Source organism: Lagenorhynchus albirostris, chromosome 11, assembly GCF_949774975.1.
Source record: "Lagenorhynchus albirostris chromosome 11, mLagAlb1.1, whole genome shotgun sequence".
Lineage (NCBI taxonomy): Eukaryota > Metazoa > Chordata > Mammalia > Artiodactyla > Delphinidae > Lagenorhynchus > Lagenorhynchus albirostris.
In genome coordinates, this window is record NC_083105.1 from 67239341 (window position 1) to 67260189 (window position 20849).

At 38.6% G+C, this 20849-nt stretch overlaps 1 protein-coding gene across 1 annotated transcript in view; it reads left to right on the forward strand.

Annotated features, from left to right (window-relative positions):
* Window positions 1–1214: 1214 nt before the first annotated feature.
* NELL2 (neural EGFL like 2) overlaps window positions 1215–20849 on the forward strand; it is a 492411-nt gene continuing 472776 nt past the window's right edge. The window contains exon 1 of the mRNA XM_060165069.1: window positions 1215–1252. The gene's annotated coding sequence lies outside the window, so the exon portion shown is untranslated. The remainder of the gene's footprint in view (window positions 1253–20849) is intronic.

A 20849-nucleotide genomic window follows, 5' to 3' on the forward strand; every position in this document is an offset into this window, starting at 1 on the left:
TTCCTGAAGCCTATCAATAGACCAACTCCAAGTCAACTGATCTCAGGTCAAAACCCTCTGCTGGAAGGTTCTATGTAGTACCATATCAGGAAGAAAGATAGACTTCTCTGAGCATTATTTTAAACAAATGAATTAAATTTTAGAATAGTATCAAAAATATGTTTAATGGTTTACAGTCTTAGAAATAAAGCACACATTTTTGCAAAACTTTCCATTTTATTTTCAAATCAATGTATATTTTAAGCCAAACATGATACAGATGTTTTTGATTCATATATTAATACATCAGGATGTTTTGAATGGGTCATTTAATGTTAGCAAAGTCTCCAAAGGGTCATTTAATTTTAAAGATAGGAGGTCATATTTTTCCATTAGAAAATTCACTAACATGGGTTCAAATCATGTTCAAGCACACAGTCCCATTAGAATTTGGAAAAAACAAGTCATCTCTTCGTTATTTTATCATGCTTATGCAATATGCAAATGCTTGGGGAATGACTTAAGACATGGCTAAATGGGTCTTTGTTCTATTATATCACCAATAAAGTTTAGGCTTTAAATCTTTTTGTAACTGTTGCCTCGTTAAAACAGTTAAAAATCCCAGGAAATGACGTAAAGTTCTTTGGTGAACAGTGTGCTAATAACTTTCATAAAAATCTCACTATTTGGAATTTATAAAACTTTCTGCTGCCGTCTAGGGATTCATTAAAAAGCTGATTATATTAGTCCTGCATGTATCTTGAAAGGCACATTTTACTGATCATTCATTCAATAGTAGGCTCTGACTTCAGAAATGTTTTATTAAATACATGCTATTTACTATTCATTATCTGGGATTGAAAAGCAAACAGGTTTAAGAAAAAGCACTCTAAATCACTGAGCAATCTTTACATTTTTAATGTCATTGAACAACATAAATGTCAGTCCTTATGCTTTTAACTTTAGTTTGTATGTCTGTTTGATTGAACACAAAGGCATAGTATTTGTAGCATTATTTTCCCTCTGAATATGAAGCTTAAAATGCTAAGAATGATGATTATGATTGCAGTTAAAAATGTTCATTGACTATATTAATGTTTGAGAAGGGAAAAATGAAGAACTGAGGCAATTGTTTGGTTTTTATCCATTCAGTCATTCATTTGACAAATATTTATTTGTTCCAGGCTCTGAACTAGGAACTTGGGGTAATATAAAAATGAATTGAGCAGGGATCATCTCCTCAAAGAGTTCACTATTCGAGGTGGGAGACAAGGTAGGACATTCATTCATTCATTCATTCAACAAATGTGTACTGAACACTTACTATGTTACAGGTGTAGTTCTAAGCCAGGGTTTCTGTCTTTTTCAAGCTTACACTGCATGAGGAAAGTAGTGGGAAGATCTGATAAGAGAACAATAGGAAGAAGGCTGTTCCTGTGGAGGAATATGAGCAATAATATTAATGACAATATCTCCTCTACTTGTTGAGTCTATTGTGAGCCAGATACTGTGATAGGCTCATGCAATTCTCCAACATCCATTGAAGTAGGCATTATGTAAAATGAGTAAACTGAGGCTTAAAGAGACTAGATATTTCATTCAAGGTCAGAAGCTATGTGTATTATTGATTGAATTTGCATAGATTATCTTCAGACTGAGATGCCTGTGCCTTATTATGTAAATATTGAGGAGCTACCAAAGGCTCTTTAGCAGTGCTTTAGGAAGTTTGATTTGGCAGTATATATAGTACGAATATCAAAGAAGGATGCAAGAATATTGCAAAGTCACTGCCTCTGAAAGTTCTTCTTGATGACTCTCTGCAAGAGAGATGTCTGACAATCTATGGCACAAGTATGGTTTGCCTTCTACATGTGCACTTGATTATATTTGATTATATTTGATTTTGTATTTTACAGTGCCTTGTAGATATGTCTTTGAGGATATTATCTTCTTGAAAACTGTAGAAAAGATCTGTTCATCATATCTGTTTACAAATCCCCTCCATTGCTGAGGAGAACCCATGCCATATGATTTGAGCATGGGTGACTCCCTCTTTCAGATGCAAAAGAGGACCCATGCCCCTGGCCTAATTTGAGCACCCCAGTCCCCTGGCCATAGTGCTTAGTTCAGGAAGAGTTGTCCCTGGGGCTTCCCTGGTGGCACAGTGGTTGAGAGTCCGCCTGCCGATGCAGGGGACACGGGTTCATGCCCCGGTCCGGGAGGATCCCACATGCCGCGGAGCGGCTGGGCCCGTGAGCCATGGCCGCTGAGCCTATGCATCCGGAGCCTGTGCTCCGCAACGGGAGAGGCCACAACAGTGAGAGGCCCGCGTACCGCAAAAAAAAAAAAAAAAAAAGAGTTGTCCCTGGTAACTGTCTGCTAGAACTACTGGGAAAGTTGCTTTCCTTCTGTGGCAGTTGCTAAGATAGCAGGATGTGGGTCTTTGGGGCTGCAGGTATTCATCATGCCTAGAAGATCTGTACAAGATAGGAAGAATGAGCATATATGAGCACCTGGATTCCACTATACTTGAAGCTAGAAACCTGTGAGCTTTTTATTTATGTAAGCTAATGAAAAGTCTGTTTTGTTCAACTTGGTCTGAGCTTGGGTTTTATCTCTAGCAACTGAAAGAGCCCTGACTAGTAGAATGACATGACATTGATTTCTTTTGTATCATTCATCGTGCCTTGACTATAAAATACTAACTTGGTGAGCCCCAAACTTACTGAATTCAAGCAATTAGGAATACATGGACAAAAATGCAAAATACTTACTGTCTTAGTTAACTATCAATACTTACTTCTATCTCAAGGGAAGATATTGCATCTCAAAATTCCCAAGGACATTGTAGTAGAATTTTGCTTTTAAATAGAATTCTGACCTTTGGCTTTTTGAGGCTACTTGTAATACAGTTTTCCAAGGGAAATCCAGCAATTCAGATATACATATTAGAAGCTTGATAGAAACATTAGAGATTAGGTTTATGAGAAGCAACTTAGGTATTCAGGTTTTGGATCACAGAACAACATTTTCATTTGAGGCAAAGAAATTAATAATATCTCATGAACTAGAAACCTTGTGGAAATTTCAAAAATCATGAAGGCTGGTGAAGGATCAAGCTGGGATACTGAATTAATAAGCTGATGATACTCTGGGATGAAGCAATGGATGGAGATAGCGATGGAAGTTGAGTCATATTTGCATAAAACCATTGCCTTGTAACATGCACGGCAGGGTGAGCATCGGGTAAAATCTATTAGAGGACTGTTGCTATAAGTGTGAGAAATTGAACAAATATCCCAGGGTCTTAGCTGGACTGAATGATCTCCACAAATGAGTTCAAGGAAGTTTCCATGAAGTCAGAGACCATGGCTCATGGCTTTGTAACTGAGAGTGGGAGGTCACCAATAGAAGCTTTCTTCATTTTCCTGGAAAAAGAGCAGAAATTTCCTTCACTTATTACCAGTATATAAGCAGTCAGCAGTATTTGCTTAGTACTAATTATATGCTAATTATATTCAGTTTTTTCTCTCATTTATTCCATCCCCAAACCATGCTGCATGCTGCATGCCAATGACATATTATTCCTAAAATAATCATGATAGCTATTGGTATCCCATGCTTTAGATACCTTAAATTTATTTCTCACTCCCAGGTTAAATCCAATAGAAATATTAGGAACTTTTCTCTGAGAACTGCCTCTTCACCATATTTATTTCTCACTTCAATTGACAATATATCCATCTTTGGACTCAGTCACCTAATGTAAGCAGGCCTTAAAATTGCTCTTCAGATGTCTCATAGTTTGGGCTACATTTAGGGAGTTTTCGGCAGTGGGGTCATACGATAGACTTAACATTTTATATGTACTGCCAGCCAGATAATCCTGGACCTGACTTCATTCATTGCCTGTGGTGTGCTTTTTTTAATGCTATTTTTAATAGCTTTATTCAGGTATAATTTATATATAATAAACTACACATATTTAAAGTGTATAAAATGATATAAATGATAAATTTTGACATATTTATGCACCTGTGAAACATAACCACAATCAAGATAATTAAAATATGCATCACCCCCAAAGTTCCCTCATGCCCATTTGTAATCCCTTTTTCCAGTTTCTCTCCACTCTTTCTCAACCCCAAGACTAAATAACCACTGTTCTGCTTTCCTTTAATTTACTTTTTCATTTCCCAGAATTTTATATAACCTGAAACCATACAGTATGTACTCTTCTGTACGCCTTCTTTTACTCACCATAATTATTTTGAGATTCATCCACGTAGCAAATAGTTTGTTCTTTTATATTGCTGCATAATATTCCATCATATGGACTTACTACAGTTTATTATTTTCATTCATCTGTTGATAGCCTACTTGTATTATTTCACTTTTTAGCTATGACAAATAAAGCTACTAAAACATTTGTGTACAAATGTTCATATGAATATATACTTTAATTTTTATTGAGTAAATACTTAGAAGCAGGACGGTGAATCATAGCACTTCTCTTCAACATTATACTGGAGATTCTAGCTTCTTCAGTATGGCAAGAAGAAGAAATAAAAGGCACCCAGATTGGAAAGAAAGAAGTAAAATTGTCTTTATTTACAAAAGACATGATCTTTTAAGTAGAAAATTCAATTGAATGTACAAAAATCTATTAGATCTAATATATTAGTTTAACAAGGTTTCAGAATACAAGATCAATATGCAAAAAAAATTGTATTTCTATATACTGGTATGAAATAATCAGAAATTGAAGTTTAAAAAATACCATTTACAATAGTATTTAAAATTATTAAAAACTTAGACTAAAATGAGTCTATTACCCCACACCACAAAGCAATTCTCATATACCGTTCATTTATGTCCTACAATTCAACTTAATTCTGCCCCTGTCTACCTAGAGAACACATCATATCTCAGGAGTTAAGGGCACTGTCCTACAAGACTGCCCACCCCACCCAACTGTAGATGCCAGTTGCAGGCCCAGGTTGTCACCTGTGCTTCTTACTGACTGGCTATAAACAGGAAGTTCCTTCTACCCCTTCCTTGAGTTTGATTAATTTGCTAGAGCAGCTCACAAAACTCAGAGAAACATTTTACTTACTAGATCACCAGTTTATTATAAAAGGATATAACTAACTCAGGAATAGCCAGACAGAAAAGACGCCTAGGGCAAAGTGTGGAGAAAGGGTAGGGAGCTTCCATGCCCTCTCTGAGTGCACCACTCTCCCAAGATCTCCACGTGTTCACTAACCCAGAAGCTGTCCAAACCCCATCTTTTGGGGTCATTATGGAGGCTTCATTACATAGCCATAATTGATTAAATTATTGGCCATTGGTCACCAATTCAACCTCCAGCCCCTCTCCCATTCCTAGAGGTCAGGGGGATGGGACCGAAAGTCTAATTCTCTAATCACATGGTTGATTCCCTTGGTAACCAGCTCCCATCCTTAAGTGCTTTCGAGAAGTCACTTCATTAACATAAACTCAGGTGTGGTTGAAAGGGGTTTGTTATGAATATCAAGATAACTTTATCACTCTTACCACTTAGAAAACTCCAAGGGTTTAGCACCAAGGGTGCTAGGAACCAGGACAAAGACCAAATATACGGGCTTCCCTGGTGGTGCAGTGGTTGAGAATCTTCCTGCCAATGCAGGGGACACGGGTTCGAGCCCTGGTCTGGGAAGATCCCACATGCCGCAGAGCAACTGGGCCTGTGAGCCACAATTACTGAGCCTGCGCGTCTGGAGCCTGTGCTCCTCAACAACAGAGGCCGCGATAGTGAGAGGCCCGCACACCGCGATGAAGAGTGGCCCCCGCTTGCCACAACTAGAGAAAGCCCTCACACAGAAACCAAGCCCCAACACAGCCATAAATTAATTAATTAATTAATTTTAAAAAAAGAAAAAAAGACCAAATATACAGTTCTTACATAAATCACATCACAGGGACAATTCTGATAAAACATGTGAAAGATCTGTAAGCTGAAACCTGCAAAACATTGCTGAGAGAAATTTAAAAAGACCTCAGTAAATGGAAAAATACACATGTTCAGAGACAGCAGATGTAAATTTGACTCAAATTGATTTTTAGATTCAATGCAAGCTCAATCAAAATCCCAGAAGGCTTTTAGTCAGAAATTGACTTTTAGTTCTAAAATGCATATGGAAATGCAAAGGGCCTAGTATAGCAAAAATAGTTCTGAAATAGAAGACCAAAGTTAGAAGATAAACAGTAGCTAATTTCAAGACTTACAAAACTGGAATAATGAAGAAAATGTGGAATTCTACAAAGATGCAAAGGCATTTAAGTGGAGAAAAGATAGTCTTTTCAGTAAATTATGCTTGAACAATTGGATATCCACATGCAAAAAAATACTAGCTTTGCTTCATCCCATGCATAATATATAAAAATAACTCAAATAGATCACAGACCCAAATATTAAACCTAAAAATATTAGGGGGTGATGTCATCAAGATGGTGACATATGTTGTTCCTGACCTCAGTCTCACTCACAAGAAGACCAACTAGCAACTATCCATAGACAAGACACAGTTATGAAAATTCCAGAATCTGAGGAGGAGGCTGAAGCACGCTTCTGGACAACAGAGACCAGGAAGGACTACATTAGAAGGGTGAGAAGAGCACTACACTTTGACCACATTGCTTCTACCCTGACTGGCAAAGTGTAACACACAGAGAGACCCCCTGGGTTATTGTAACAATAAGTAATACAAATGCAACCACCGTACGTGTTTTAATGGTTTAGCAGTACACTTGGCAAAGTAGGAGGGCAGGGAAGTTAGGATGAGTGATGTATATGAAAAAGTATATGAAGAGCCATCAAGAAGAAAAGGCTAAAAAAAGAAGTTTAAAGAACATTTTGGTAATTTTGCCATTATTATCATAACTAAAGTTGCTATTTTATAAATAAATTTTCTGTATGAATGTGTGTATTCTGGTGTGATTTTTAGAAAGATATAAGGAATCATTAAAAAGGACAAAACAGACAACCTACAGAATGGGAGAAAATATTTGCAAATGATGCGACAGACAAGAGCTTAATCTCCAAAATATACAAACAGCTCATACAACTCAACAACAAAAAAACAAACAACCCAATTGAAAAATGGACAGAAGATCTTAATAGACATTTCTCCAAAGAATGCATACAGATGGCCAGTAAGCACATGAAAAAATGCTCAGCATCACTAATTATTAGAGAAATGCAAATCAAAATTACAATGAGGTACCACCTCACACCAGTCAGAATGGCCATCATTAAATAGTCTACAAATAACAAGTGCTTGAGAGGGTGTGGAGACAGGGAACCCTCCTACACTACTGGGGGGAATGTAAGTTGGTGCAGCCACTGCGCAAACCAGTGTGGAGGTTCCTCAGAAAACTAAAAATAGAATTACCATATGATCCAGCAATCCCACTCCTGGGCATATACCCAGACAAAACTATAATTCAAAAAGATACATGCACCCCTATGTTCGTAGCAGCACTATTCATAGTAGCCAAGTCATGGACCTAAATGTCCATTGACAGATGAATGGATATAGAAGATGTGGTATATATACACACACACAATGAAATACTACTCAACCATAAAAAGGAATGAAATAATGTCATTTGCAGCAACATGGGTGCAACTAGAGATTATCATACGAAGTGAAGTAAGTCAGAAAGAGAAAGACAAATACCATATGATAATCACTTATATGTGGAATCTAAAATATGGCGCAAATGAACCTATCTATGAACAAAACAGAAACAGGCTCACAGACATTGAGAACAGACTTGTGGTTGCCAAGGACAAGGGGGGTGGGGGAGGGAAGGAAAGGGAACGTGGGATTAGCAGATGTAAACGATATATACAGGGTGGATAAACAACAAGGTCCTACTGTATAGCACAGGGAACTATATTCAACATCCTGTGATAAACCAGAATGGAAAAGACTATAGGTATAAAAGAATGCCTATACGTGTATAACTGAGTCACTTTGCTGTATAGCAGAGATCGGCACAACACTGTAAATCAACTAGACTTCAACAACAAAAAAAGCACAGAACGACACAAAGTCTATTCACCTTGTATATTAAAAAGTATATAAAAAAACCAAACAAACAACAAAAGAAGTATATGAAGAGCCACCAAGAAGAAAATGTTAATATATCAAGGGTAGAAGAGTTGAGTTTAATATACTCAGAGGAAGGGTATAAACATGAATAGATGTTCTGGTTACGATTTAATATTGAAAAGATCAATTGCTTGATTTATCCATTTGACATTTCAGTGTTTTAGTATTTTGAGTATATGTACATGATTCTTTTGTCCGTGTGCTTATGTCCACAAAAGCTCAACATTTCAAAGTTGGTTGTTTAGAATTTTTCTGTTGAGCCCCTTAAGAAATGTTGGCTGTAAGCCAAGAAAAGCTCATAGGTACCCTACCCGATAACCATTCAATTCCTTTTGGGGAAGAATGCCAGGCATTTTGGAGATAATTTTATTATTCCTTGTGCTAATGGGCACAGGCTTCATTGTGCTGAGTTGAAGGAATAAATGAATGTGATCCTTCTGCCTGTCTTGCTTCTTTGAGGCTAGAGTAAGAGGATGTGGCCCACATTCCTGGGATGTTCTCCTTTCTTCCATGGTGCTGGAAAGTTGGTGTAAGGTTGGGGCGCTGCCCCTCTATTGGGCTGGCCTTCTTTCCTTGGCTCACCTCTGACACCTCTGACTCCTTGTCTCACATGCCTAGGTAAGTAAATCCGAGGAGCTCACATGGGCTAGGTGGGGTGGGTGGGCAAAGCCAGCTCTTCTCTAGGCGTTAGTAGCCCCTCCCTTTCTGGCTCGCTACTGCTCCTGTTCTGTTCTCTCTTCTTCTGGCAGTCAAAGTCCTCTGGATCAACCTTTTCTTGCTTTGAAGTGGAAAGAGCTGAGATGAATGCTTGAGGGGGGATTAAGGCAAAGTCGGGTTTTGGTTTTATTGAGTTTGAGGCCTCTCAGCCCTCCTTTACTCAGGCAGGAGTCCTCCAGGCAGTCACACTGGAGTTCTAGGTTGAAGTTTGGGTCTAAATCCCTTGTTAGAAATAGTGTTCCATTGACTAGTGAGCCCTCACGGTTACATTTTCTCTGGGAATCTGACAGGGAGGGGTGGTTGATTGAGGGCAGTATTTAGGTGTCTGAAACCTAGGCCATTAACCTCTCCCAATGCAGATATCTATTGGTATCCCATTTAATGCAACTTACAGTGGTGACAAAGAAGTTTACAGAAAACCCGCATAGCTAAGTCCTATTCAGAGTATTCTGTCAGAGTGCTTTCCTTGATGTTCACCTAGGCACTTGTAATTTACTAGCTTTCTTTGTAACATAAGATAAGGTATTCTAGACTACAAAACTTCTCTGAATTGAGAACAAAAGACTGTTTTATCAGTGGGAATTGAGAGGCTTAAGGTCTGGATTTCTCTCCTCACTCCACAATTGAAATGTTTAGATATTTATAATTTAGGGGATCCTAAAACAGGGATGCCTTCATCCCCTAAATCCAAATGTGTATATGTATGTGTATCTTACATATGCTTATAAATACATATTTGCATATAAGTTTCTATATAAACTATCTAGATAAATATACAAAACTGTGGCCAAACTATATAATAATTTAAAAATTAAGAATTTAAGCTTGAGATAATCACATGTGTGGACCGTTCTGGAACTCAGTTACTTCTACATCATGTTTGCATGATGGATATGTTGGGTTTTTTAATATACAGCAGGTTCTTATTAGTTACTTATTTTATACATATTAGTGTATATATGTCAATCCCAACCTCCCAATTCATCCCACCACCACCAGCCCTTCCCCCTCCCTCCCCCCGCCCCCCCCCACTTTCCCCACTTGGTGTCTATAATGTTTGTTCTCTACATCTGTGTCTCTATTTCTGCCTTGCAAACCGGTTCATCTCTACCATTTTTCTAGATTCCACATATATGCATTAATAGACAATATTTGTTTTTCTCTTTCTGACTTAACGTCTCTCTGTATGACAGGCTCTAGCTCCATTCACTTCTCTACAAATGACCCAATTTCGTTCCTTTTTATGGCAGAGTAATATTCCATTGTATATATGTACCATGTCTTCTTTATCTATTCGTCTGTTGATGGGCATTTAGGTTGCTTCCATGACATGGCTATTATAAATAGTGCTGCAATGAACAATGGGGTGCATGTGCCTTTTTTTTTTTTAACCATCTTTATTGGAGTATAATTGCTTTACATTGTTGTGTCAGTTTCTGCTGTATAACAAAGTGAATCAGCTATACGTAAACATATATCCCCATATCCCCTCCCTCTTGTGTCTCCCTACCACCCTCCCTATCCCACCCCTCTAGGTGGTCACAAAGCATCAAGCTGATCTCCCTGTGCTATGCGGCTGCTTCCCACTAGCTATCTATTTTACATTTGGTAGTGTATATATGTCCATGCCACTCTCTCACTTCGTCCCAGCTTACCCTTCCCCCTCCCTCAAGTCCATTCTCTACATCTGCGTCTTTATTCCTGTCCTGTCCTCATCTTTGCTTTCTTTCATCAGTGTCTTATAGTTTTCAGAGTACAGGTCTTTTACCTCCTTAGGTAGGTTTATTCCTAGGTACTTTATTCTTTTTGTTGCAGTGGTAAATGGGATTGTTTCCTTAATTTCTCTTTCTGATCTTTCGTTGTTAGTGTATAGGAATGCAAGAGATTTCTGTGCATTAATTTTGTATCCTGCAACTTTACCAGATTCATTGATTAGCTCTAGTAGTTTTCTGGTGGCATCTTTAGGATTCTCTATGTATAGTATCATGTCATCTGCAAACAGTGACAGTTTTACTTCTTTTTCAATTTGTATTCCTTTTATTTCTTTTTGTTCTCTGATTGCCATGGCTAGGACTTCCAAAACTATGTTGAATAATAGTGGTGAGAGTGGACATCCTTGTCTTGTTTCTGATCTTAGAAGAAATGCTTTCAGTTTTTCACCATTGAGAATGATGTTTGCTGTGGGTTTGTCACACATGGCCTTTATTATGTTGAGGTAAGTTTCCTCTGTGCCCACTTTCTGGAGAGTTATCATAAATGGGTGTTGAATTTTGTCAAAATCATTTTCTGCATCTATTGAGATGATCATATGGATTTTATCCTTCAATTTGTTAATATGGTGTATCACATTGATTTATTTGCATATATTGAAGAATCCTTGCATCCCTGGAATAAACCCCACTTTATCATGGTGTATGATCCTTTTAATGTGTTGTTGGATTTTGTTTGCTAGTATTTTGCTGAGGATTTTTGCATCTATATTCATCAGTGATATTGGTCTGTAATTTTCTTTTTTTTTGGTAGTATCTCTGTCTGATTCTGCTATCAGGGTGATGGTGGCCTCATAGAATGAGTTTGGGTGTGTTCCTTCCTCTGCAATTTTTTGGAAGAGTTTGAGAAGGATAGGTGTTAGCTCTTCTCTAAATGTTTGATAGAGTTCACCTGTGAAGCCATCTGATCCTGGGCTTTTGTTTGCTGGAAGATTTTTAATCACAGTTTCAATTTCATTGCTTGTGATTGGTCTGTTCATATTTTCTATTTCTTCCTGGTTCAGTCTTAGAAGGTTATACTTTTCTAAGAATGTGTCCATTTCTTCCAGTTTGTCCATTTTATTGGCACAGAGTTGTTTGTAGTAGTCTCTTATGATGCTTTGCATTTCTGCAGTGTCCATTGTAACTTCTCCTTTTTCATTTCTTATTTTATTGATTTGAGCCCCATCCCTCTTTTTCTTGATGAGTCTGGCTAAAGGTTTATCAGTTTTGGTTATCTTCTCAAAGAACCAGCTTTTAGTTTTATTGATCTTTGCTATTGTTTTCTTTGTTTCTATTTCATTTATGAAATAGATCTTTATGATTTCTTTCCTTCTCGTAACTTTGGGTTTTGTTTGTTCTTCTTTCTCTAGTTCCTTTAGGTGTAAGGTTAGATTATTTGAGATTTTTCTTGTTTCTTGAGGTAGGATTGTATAGCTGTAAACTTCCCGCTTAGAACTGCTTATGCTGCATCCATAGGTTTTGGATCATTGTGTTTTCATTGTCATTTGTCTCTCGATATTTTTTGATTTCCTCTTTGATTTCTTCAGTGATCTCTTGGTTATTTAGTAACATATTGTTTAACCTCCATGTGTTTGTGTTTTTTATGTATTTTTCCCTGTAATTGATTTCTAATCTCAAAGCATTGTGGTCAGAAAATATGCTTGATATGATTTCAATTTTCTTAAATTTACTGAGGCTTGGTTTGTGGCCCAAGATGTGATCTGTCCTGGAGAATGTTCCATGTACACTTGAGAAGAAAGAGTATTCTGCTGTTTTCGGATGTAATGCCCTATAAATATCAATTAAATTGATCTAGTTTATTGTGTCATTTAAAGCTAGTGTTTCCTTATTAATTTTCTGTCTAGATGATCTGTCCATTGGTGTAAGTGAGTTGTTAAAGTCCCCCACTATTATTGTCTTACTTGATTTCCTGTTTTATAGCTGTTAGCAGTTGCCTTATGTGTTGAGGTGCCCCTATGTTGCGTGTGTATATATTTATAATTGTTATATCTTCTTTTTGGATTGATCCCTTGATAATTATGTAGTGTCCTTCCTTGTCTCTTGTAACATTCTTTATTTTAAAGTCTACTTTATCTGAAATGAGTATTGCCACTCAGCTTTCTTTTGATTTCCATTTGCATGGAATATCTTTTTCCATGATCTCACCTTCAGTCTGTATGTGTCCCTGGGTCTGAAGTGGGTCTCTTATAGATAGCATATATATGGGTCTTGTTTTTGTATCTATTCAGCGAGCCTGTGTCTTCTGGCGGGAGCATTTAATCCATTTACATTTAAGGTAATTATTGATATGTATGTTCGTCTTACCATTTTCTTGATTGTTTTTGTAGGTCCTTTTCCTCTCTTGTGTAAAGCTTTTGATTTCTCCATTGAATCTGAATGAGATCCTTGCCAGGTAGAGTAATCTTGGTTGTAGGTTCTTCCCTTTCCTCACTTTACTTTTTTTATTTTTCATTTTATTTTTTTTGCGGTATGCGGGCCTCTCACTGTTGTGGCCTCTCCCATTGCGGAGCACAGGCTCTGGACGCACAGGCAGCAGCCATGGCTCACGGGCCCCCAGCTGATCCGCGGCATGTGGGATCTTCCTGGACCGGGGCACGAACCCATGTCCCCTGCATCGGCAGGTGGACTCTCAACCACTGCGCCACCAGGGAAGCCCCCTTTCCTCACTTTAAATATATTGTGCCACTCCCTTCTGGCTTGTAGAGTTGCTGGTGAGAAATCAGCTGTTAACCTTATGGGAGTTCCCTTGTATGTTATTTGTTGTTTTTCCCTTGTTGCTTTTAATAATTATTCTTTGTCTTTAATTTTTGTCAGTCTGATTACTATGTGTCTCGCCATGTTTCTCCTTGGGTTTATCCTGCCTGGAACTCTCTGTGCTTCCTGGACTTGGGTGGCTATTTCCTTTCCCATGGTAGGGAAGTTTTCGACTATAAACTCTTCAAATATTTTCTCGGATCCTTTTTCTCTCTTTTCTCCTTCTGGGACCTGTATAATGCGAATATTGGTGTGTTTAATGTTGTCCCAGAGGTCTCTTAGGCTGTCTTCATTTCTTTTCATTCTTTTTTCTTTATTCTGTTCCGCAGCAGTGAATTCCACCATTCTGTCTTCCAGGTCACTTATCCGTTCTTCTGTCTCAGTTATTCTGCTATTGATTCCTTCTAGTGTATTTTTCATTTCAGTTATTGTATTATTCATCTCTGTTTGTTTGTTCTTTAATTCTTCCAGGTCTTTGTTAAACATTTCTTGCATCTTCTTGATCTTTGCCTCCATTCTTTCTCCAAGGTCCTGGATCATCTTCCCTATCATTATTCTGAATTCTTTTTCTGGTTGCCTATCTCCACTTTATTTAGTTGTTTTTCTCCACTTCATTTAGTTGTTTTCCTAGGTTTTATCTTATTCCTTCAACTGGTACATATCCCTCTGCCTTTTCATTTTGTCTGTCTTTCTGTGAATGTGGTTTTTGTTCCACAGACTGCAGGATTGTAGTTCTTCTTGCTTCTGCTCTCTGCCCTCTGGTGGATGAGGCTATCTAAGAGACTTGTGCAAACTTCCTGATGGGAGGGAGTGGTGGTGGGTAGAGCTCAGTGTTGCTCTGGTAGGCAGAGCTCAGTAAAGCTTTAATCCGCTTGTATGCTGATGGGAGGGGCTGAGGTCCCTCCCTGTTGGTTGTTTGGCCTGAGGTGACACAGTTCTGCAGGGTACCGGCTCTTTGGTGTGGCTAATGGCAGATTCTGAGAGGGCTCATGCCAAGGAGTACTTCCTAGAACTTCTGCTGCCGGTGTCCTTGTCCCTGCGGTGAGCCACAGCCACCCCCTGCCTCTGCAGGAGCCCCTCCAACACTAGCAGGTAGGCCTGTTCAGTTTCCTATGGAGTCATTGGCTTCTTTCCCTAGGTCCTGATGCACACACTACTTTGTGTGGACCCTCCAAGAGTGGAGCCTCTGTTTTCCCCAGTCCTGTTGAAGTCCTGCAATCAAATCCCACTAGCCTTCAAAGTCTGATTCTCTGGGAATTCCTCCTCCCGTTTCTGGACCCCCAGGTTGGGAAGCCTGATGTGGGGCTCAGAACCTTCACTCCAGTGGGTAGACTTCTGTGGTATAATTGTTCTCCAGGTTTTGAGTCATCCACCCAGTGGTTATGGGATTTTATTTCATTGTGATTGTGCCCCTCCTACCTCCTCATGGCAGCTTCTCCTTTGTCTTTGAATGTGGGGTATCTTTTTTGGTGAGTTCCAGTGTCTTCCTGTCAATGATTGTTCAGCAGTTAGCTGTGATTCCGGTGCTCTCGCAAAAGGGAGTGAGTGGGCGTCCTTCTATTCCGCCATCTTGAACCAATCTCAAGATTGGCAAGAATGGAGGTGGGAATGGGTCTCCCATGTTTGGACTTAGAGTTGGTAGCAGATGAAGCATTCTGACCGAGGAGCAGAAAAGGAAGGAGGGCAGGGGATGGGATGGATGTCCACTCCTCCTCACTGGCTGAACTGGTGTCCGGACTTACTGAGGCTCAGGTTCTTTGCGTCTCAGTGCAGAAGGAATTCAGCGAGAGGCAAAGTGATAGGCAAGAAATAGATTTATTAATGTAGGACGCTTGTAAGAGATACAAGTGGGCAGGTGAGAGAGCTCTCTGCATGGTGGATTAAATGCCCTCAAGATCAATTCTAGTTCCAGCTCTAAAATTTCATAATTCTATAACATTATGGTGATAATAAAATCTTTGTGATTATATGCGTAGTTGTCTGTACCTTCATTTATATTCAGAGTACTTGAATCCAATTCCTTACAACATTCAAGTAGAATCAGGGGACACAAAAAGATAAATGAGACATGGTCCCTTCCTAAAGATATTATCAGTCCAATAGGGGAGCTAACAATGTACGAATAGCTTACACTTAGTAGGGCAATTTCTGTATAATGTGGTAAATTAAAAACTAGGAATTTTTCAACTCAATTCTTCCAGATTGTCCCTTAAGCTTCAAGACACTGCTTCCTCCAGGATGTTTTCTTGTGCCTCAAGATTGGACTAGTGGCTTCAGCTCTGCACCCTCAGAGTCTATGCATACATTTATCACAAATTTCCATATTTTAGTTAAATTATTTTCCCCATGTTTCTCTTATCCAAGAAACTGTAAGCTCTTTGAAGGTAAGAGCAATGTGTTATTTATCTTTGTATTCGTAGCACATAGCATATTGTCTGGAACATAAAAAATTCTTAATCAGTGATAATTGATCTGAACAATAATTGAAATGGATAATTTTATAAAGTTATATTACTTTATATATAGTATAATACCATGAAGTTCATGAAAAATTTTCACATCCTTATTTTATTTAACCTTCACACCAACTATAACATCTAGGTCCTGTTATTATTCAACTTTATAGAGAAAAGGAAACTCATAAAATCCCTAATCATAAGCCCAGTATTTTTTGTAAGTTACACAAAAGTTCTTTGTAAGCTGTAAAGGACTTGCATACCTGTCAGGCTTATGCATTGTATTACTTTAAATTTTCCTTCTTCTTCTATTTGCTTGCAGATTTTGTCACCCTCTTTTCTGGCACTTCGTAGAGTATAAAGAGTTCACTCTGACCACTTTGACAAACACTGCAAATTCCCCACACATTACATGAGGTGAGGAATCTCTACCAAGCAAAGGGCAATAGATTTTCAAGTCAATGAAATGAAAATTTGAATTATACATGGAGGTAAAATAACTGTGTTTTTAAAATGAGGTTTCACATGACAGCAGTTGTCAGCTGATTAGCTTATCTACAGACATTTTCTGAGGAAATCTGCCTTTTTGGCAATGGCGGCTATAGCCATGCTTTTAAGCATAGAATGCTCTCGTACGTTCCAGGTGATCCTGACGCTCCAGCTTCAATGATAAGCCCAAGGATCAATATCTGACCTGGAGTCAAACCTTCACAGGCTAATCATGGCATATGGAGTGCCCGTATATTTACTGATTGGCAGGTGGAGGCGTAATCAGATTCTTATTCTTGGAGAATTCAAATGCAAATAAGAAGCATTACATCTCAACATATTCATTGTTTGCTTTCTAGCCCTGCTTCCTTGTATCTTTAAGGTACCCTACCCCACACCAGAAACAGAAATAAAGATTTAAGAAACTGCTCACCAAGTTTGAGACCGAAGTTTCCAATGCTTGCACAAAAATCTTTTTTTTTTTTCTACTCTGAAAAGAATAACTAAGTCTAAAGAAGGGGAGAAGAGAGGAAAGGGTGCAGGAGGGTGGCTGAGAGGATAGGGGGACGGTAGGGAGTGGTTTTCTTCAATTGAGAAGGAAAAGGAAGGTCACAGGGAACATATTGTAAAGTAGAAGACTCCAGCCAAGCTGGCATTGAGTGTAGGTGCCTCGCTGGCCTGTGGTTTGAGGTCAAATTAAGGTTCAAGGATCTTGGACACTTGTTAGGCCTTCAGAAGGTGGGAGCTTGTACTTCTTGCATGTGGATGGCAGCACACTATGATGGAACTGAACCAGGCAATTGAGAATTTCCCTAAATTCTGTGGCAGTGGTAGACCCACTGTCATTGATACAGAAACCTTATAAGTCGACAGTTGTAGGCTAGTAGAAGAAGAGAGATGTGGGATAATTGAGTCTCTATAAACTGAAAGCACTTGACTATGATTCAACAGGTGAAACAAAGTGCTGCCTTGTATACTGTATATTTAAGGCTTGGTTTGCTGCTACTTGGACTGTCTTCTCTAACTCCTTACTTCTTTCTATACATACTAGTATAATAAACACCAGAACATCTCTCTCTATCCTTTGCAAACTTCAGGAGCTTAACACAGCCATCTTTAATAAACTATGGGAGGTTGACTAGTCAGGGTAGGCCTGGTTATGCTGTAGTAACTGATATACAACCCCCAAACCTCAGTAGCTTAAAACTATAGGGTGTATTTCTTGTGGATGCCCATAGTGGGTAATCTGAGGGTTATGTTCTCCAGTGTGCTCTCTTCAGGACTCAGTCTGATGAAGCTGCTCCAGCTGGAAGTTGCTGCTCACTGTGGCAAAGGGAAAGAGAGCCAGACACTCCTTATTATTTTGCACTGGCTCCATAAAGTATCTGCCAGGAACTTATGCTTACATTTCATTGGCCAAAGTAAGTCACATGGTCACATGTAACTTCAAACCGGCCCAGAAGTGCATCCTATTAGGTGCCAAATATGTTGTGGACAGCACCAATGATGACAGGAGAAGGAAGGAGACATCTAGATAAAATAAGATTTCTGTGATTTTGAAGCAGAGCAATATTACCACCTTGAATAGTCATTCAAAAAAGTGGACCATTTGTACTATGGTTTGGAGAACTTTTTGCCATATAGAGTTATTTCTCTTGAAACAGTACTTGTATTAGGACAGTTTTTTGCAAGGCAATTTATGACTAAGCTTTCTTGGATAACATACCATTTCTAGGGGACCAAGGAACATTTTCTGTGAAAAATTAGAAAAAGTGTGACCATGTAGTTGTGGTCTGTCTTCCTAGTTCAATGACCTGTGTATGATAGATTTTAAGTTAATACTTGGTGAAGTTTAGGTTTTGAAACCTAAAGGTTTTGAAGCATAGTGGCTATAGCTGGGAGATATGGTTAAAAGGAAACACAAATTCAAAGGGGATGTGATTTTCTCCCTCAAAAAACCTAGCATTCATTTAGCACTTTATAAACTATATCTTGAAGAATTGTTGGGTCACTCTAGATTTAAGCAGATACTTCATAGAAAGTATCATATATTTAAACATTTTGAAAAACGTTTCTACCATGTGAAGATCTATAGAAATTATGATAAGTTCATCTACAGTGATAGAGCAAAACTAGCTTTCAGATATATTTTGAAGTCACACAATGAAGTAGAAATTCAATAATGATTTTGAGAATTCCAGTGTGGGGGAAAAATAGGTTTTTTGTTTCTCTTTCCACTCTTCAGAGGATATAAGTAATAAAGACCTGAAATTATACTTTCCTATCTGCAAATTGAGTTTATCATCATTAAAAGAAATCATGATTTAACTATTCAATGTGTCATATATTTAGCAGGCCCTTCACTAATTGTAGTCCGCTTTACTGGGTGTTCCAGATGTTGCCTGGATGTATAAGCCACACGGGCATCATAATGTTTTGTAGTAAAAAATTCCTGGCACCACCTCAGTCCTTTCTTGTGTAGGAGTGCTGTAGGGAGAAAATAACAGAAATGAATTTCTAAAGACTGTATTCTTGAAGATTTTGAAGATTCTCTTGAAGATTCTTGAAGATTTTCTGCTTAATTATTTTTATACAAATTACCCCTCTCACTCCACTGTTGCAGAGATTACTAAAAAAGAAAAATTTAACTTTAATCCTTGTAAGAAGCCACAGGACTCTTACAGCTAAGCATTTGAAAGCTCTTCTATTAATGCAGGAAACTGTTAGAGTGCTTTGAACATTCACTGTTTAGTTACCTAATTATTTCAGTTTGAAAATTTAACTGAGGTTTACTTCTGCTTTGAAAGTTCACACAAATGTTAAAGGATAAAATTTGCCTCAAGATTTATGAGAGCCAGTGATGGTGTTGGATATTTCCATACTGTTTACAAGAACTTTCCAAGTGGATGATAATTTAGCAAATAGATACTTCTGTTAGTGTTAGTCTGTTTATATATATATATATTTTTTGCAGTACATGGGCCTCTCACTGTTGTGGCCGCTCCCATTGCGGAGCACAGGCTCCGGATGCGCAGGCTCCTGACACGCAGGCTCAGCGGCCATGGCTCACGGGCCCAGCCGCTCCGCGGCATGTGGGATCTTCCCAGACCGGGGCACAAACCCGTGTCCCCTGCATCAGCAGGCGGACTCTCAACCACTGCGCCACCAGGGAAGCCCCAGTCTGTTTATATTTTAACAGTCATATAGATCTGGAAATGGAGCCCTACTTTTCTGGGAAGATGACATCTTTTTTTAAACTTTTTATTTTGAAAAATTCAAAGTTGAAAAAAATGAACACCTATAGAATACCTTGCAAGTATATCAGTTGTTAGAATTGCTACTTTTATTTTCTGTTTCACTTCACATATGTGTATGCATGTGTTTGTTCAGTGTGCAGAATCATTTAAAAATAAGTTGCAAGCACCGGGCCACTGCATTCCTAGATATGTCAGCATTATCTCTTAAAAACTAGGATGCTTTCCTGCATACTGCAATGCCTTTATTATACCTATGGTTTTAACATTTATACAATATTATTATCTAATATACAGTCAGTATCAAATTTCCTCAGTTGTGCTGATAATGTTCCTTATACTCCCTTTCAGAAAAATCCAGCAATCAATCCAGGGTCACACATTGCATTTAGTTGTCTTGCCTCTTGAATCTCTTTAATCTAAATGAGTTCACAGGCCTTTGTTTTGTCTTTCATACTGTGACATTTTTTTTTTAATAAATTTATTTATTTACTTTATATTTTATTTTTGGCTGTGTTGGGTCTTCGTTTCTGTGCAACAGCTTTCTCCAGTTGCAGCGAGCAGGGGCCACTCTTCATCGCGGTGCGCGGGCCTCTCACTCTTGCGGCCTCTCCCGTTGCGGAGTATAGGCTCCAGATGTGCAGGCTCAGTAGTTGTGGCTCACGGGCTTAGTTGCTCCACGGCATGTGGGATCTTCCCAGACCAGGGTTCGAACCCACGTCCCCTGCATTGGCAGGCAGACTCCCAACCACTGCGCCACCAGGGAAGCTCACCCATACTGTGACATTTTTTAACAGTCATGATCAATTGTCTTGGAGAATGTCCCTCGACCTGGTAGGGTAATGATCTTTTCACATAAACAATGCTAATTAATTAGGTTCCTTTTCTGAAAAAAATAAGCATTTATATTAAGACTTTATAGCCACCTGTACATTTCTGATGTTGCACATCGTCTGCAACAGATTTGGATTAGAAGTGGATTAGCGTTATTTTCTGGAGACATCTGAGAACCTGGCTTAGAGAATGAAGGTAGAGAGTCGCTGGATGTATCTTCAGTTTGTCTCCTTGGTTCCTTCCAAACTCAGTTAATCCAATAAGTCACTGTCATAGGAATTTCCCTACAATTGCACTCTTTGTTCCAGTCTTTCCTCTACCTAAGAACCTGGTAGGTATATAACATAGTGTTTAAGTGCTCTGAGCCACACTGCCCTAGGTTTGAATCCCAGACCTGTCCAGTATTAATGCAGCAAGTATTAACCTTACTAACCT